General features: G+C 76.5%; 2 non-coding genes across 2 annotated transcripts in view; both read left to right on the top strand.

Moving 5' to 3' along the window:
• Positions 1-1,355: 1,355 nt before the first annotated feature.
• On the top strand, positions 1,356-1,508 carry LOC134546474 (5.8S ribosomal RNA). Its single transcript, XR_010079188.1, has one exon. It is a non-coding gene; the product is annotated as a 5.8S ribosomal RNA (ribosomal RNA).
• Positions 1,509-2,488: 980 nt separating this feature from the next.
• LOC134546471 (28S ribosomal RNA) overlaps positions 2,489-2,500 on the top strand; it is a 4,254-nt gene continuing 4,242 nt past the window's right edge. The window contains exon 1 of the ribosomal RNA XR_010079185.1: positions 2,489-2,500. This exon is cut by the window's right edge and continues 4,242 nt beyond it. This is a non-coding gene — a ribosomal RNA (28S ribosomal RNA).

Genomic DNA, 2,500 nt, shown 5'->3' with positions numbered 1-2,500 from the left:
CCGCGGGGCCGGCCGGACCCGCTGGCCTCGAAGCGGGGCGACGCCGGCGGAGAGCGCGCGCTCTCCGCCTTCCCTCAGCCGCGGGGTTGCGGCCGCCGGGCCCCCCCCGCCGCGCTCTTCTTGCTCGGCCGCCGCCGCGCTCTCGCGTGCGGCGCCGCGTCAGGCGCGGCCGCGCCTTCTCTCTCTCCTCGACGGCCTTCTTCCTCGAACGCACACCGGCGGCGCCGCCCGCCGGCCGCCCCTGGCTGGGCCGCCCGTCCGCCCAGGGCGAGCGCTCTGCGGTCGCGCCGTCTCGCTGGATGCCGATGAGTGCCGGGCGACCCCCCGTGCCGAGCGGCGGCGTCGCCGCTCGACGGGTGTCCCTCTCGGGGGATGGTCGGCCGGAAGGCGCTCGCCGTCGCCTGCGGTTGTCCCGGCTCGGGCCACGCTCGTCGCTTCCCCGTTGCCCTTTCCTGGCGGCCGCGTGCGGGCCGAAGGGAAAGGCGCGCGCGGGCGGCCGCGGGGGCAGCCCTCCGCCCGGTCTCTGAGCGGAAGCGAGGAGAACGGGCGTTGCCCCCCGGTTTCGCTCCGTGCCGTCTTCCCGACGGGCGCGTGCTTGCGGGAAAGGGGCCCCGACGGTGCGAAGAGGCGGCGGCGGTCCCGGGAGTGCAGCCGCAGGGGCGGTGGGTCTGCCGCCCGGCAGGCCTCGGGCGCTCGCGATGCCGGCTCGGGACTCGGTGTGGGCGTCCGCCTCCGGCGCCGGCTGGCGGAGCGTGGCCGCCAGACGCGAGCCTGCCGGCGGGAGCGGTCCCGCGCGGGGGTGCGTCGGCGAGGCGGTCGTCGCCGCGTGTCGTCTCGGGCGTCGTAAGGTCCGCTGTTGTGAGAGAGAGAGGCCGGCCGCGTGGCTGGCGTGGCGGCGCTCCGCGAAGTCCGCGGAGAGCGGTCCGAGGGAAGTCGGGCGCGAGCGGGGGGGCCGACGGCCGCGCCCCCGGCCTCGCGTGCGCGTCGTCCCGCGAGAGAGGCCGGGCGGGCCCGCCGTGCTCGCGCGGGGTCCGGTGCGCGCCGCGCGGCTCCCCTCCGCGCGGAGACCGGGCCGAGCCCGAGCGCCTGGGCCGCCTCCGAAGGACGGCATGCGAGGTGGCGCCTCCCCTCGCGGGGGGAGTCGGTCGGGGGCGCGGGCCCCCCCGCCTTTTTGCCGGCCTTGGGAGCGTTCGTTGGGGTGAACTTCTTTTTCCCCGCCTCCGTTTCTGTGTGTGCTCGTACGGTCGGGGCGAGGAGCGCGCGCCCGCGCGCCCTCGCCGCCAAAAAAGGGGGCCGCTTCGCGCGGAGCGGTCCCGGCCCCTCCGCGCGCGCGGAGACGGTGCCGAAAGCCAGACAACTCTTAGCGGTGGATCACTCGGCTCGTGCGTCGATGAAGAACGCAGCTAGCTGCGAGAATTAATGTGAATTGCAGGACACATTGATCATCGACACTTCGAACGCACTTGCGGCCCCGGGTTCCTCCCGGGGCTACGCCTGTCTGAGCGTCGCTTGACGATCAATCGCCGTCCGGGGGGGTCACCCCGGCGGCGCGGCTGGGGTCGCCTCGCAGGCCCGTTGCCCGCGGTGGGGCGGCGGCGGCGGCTGTCGCCCGGGTGCCCGTTAAGGGGGAAAGCGGTTCGGTGGTCGGCGAGGGAAGCGGTTTTCCTCGGCGGCCGCCGCCCTTTCCCCTTGGGCCCCGGCGCGGCGTCGTCGTGTCGTCGGCACCGCGCAGGGCCTTCGTCCCCCTAAATGCAGACTCGGGGAGCGCTCCGTAGCTCCCCGCTCCCGGAGCGAGCCGCTGGGGCGGAGCCTCGTCCTCGCCGGGACCGCGCCGAGGCGTGCGGCGGCGGCGGACGGAGAGGAGAGCGTGAGAGAAGGCGGCGTCGTGAACGCCGCCGGGAGGCGAGAGAGAAGGGCCGAGAGAGGGAGGCGAGGCGCGGGCCTCGCCCCCGGGGCTCCCCCCCTGCGCGGGCGGCTGTCTGCGGGTGGGTACCGTGGCGGTACCGTGCCGTGCTGCCGCGCGCGCGTGGGGCCGGGGGCGCCGGGGACAGGGGGGTCGGCCCCCTTCTCCTTCCCGCCGGCCTTTTCCCCTGTCGTCGTCCCGCGGGGCGTTGCGGGCGCCGCCGATCTCTCTTCGCGTCTCTCTCTCCCCGCCGAGGCCGACGCGCGCCGGCCGGCCGGATTCCCGTTCGGGGCCGTCTCTGCCGCGCTTCCCTTTTCGGCCGTCGTCTCCGGGACGGGGGTTCCCTCCGTCTCTGGGCGTCGTCTCGCCGTCTCTGTCTCTCTCTCGCCCCTCCCACCTCCGGCGCGCGGGCGCCGGGGGGAAGGGGGGGGGGCGCGTGGAGCCAAATGGGGCGGCGAGGCGCGTCGGGGGAAAGAAAGGAGCGGAGTCGTAGCCGTGGCCGTGCGGCGGTCGGCGCGGGCGCGCTTCCCTGCGGGAAGGGCGGCGGCGGCGGCGGGCGCGCGGCGCGGCTTTCCTTTTGGCTTGCGACCTCAGATC

Source organism: Prinia subflava, unplaced genomic scaffold (assembly GCF_021018805.1).
Source record: "Prinia subflava isolate CZ2003 ecotype Zambia unplaced genomic scaffold, Cam_Psub_1.2 scaffold_90_NEW, whole genome shotgun sequence".
NCBI classification, from domain to species: domain Eukaryota; kingdom Metazoa; phylum Chordata; class Aves; order Passeriformes; family Cisticolidae; genus Prinia; species Prinia subflava.
The sequence above is the reverse complement of the archived record's forward strand: the minus strand, read 5'-3'. Positions and strand labels throughout refer to the sequence as shown.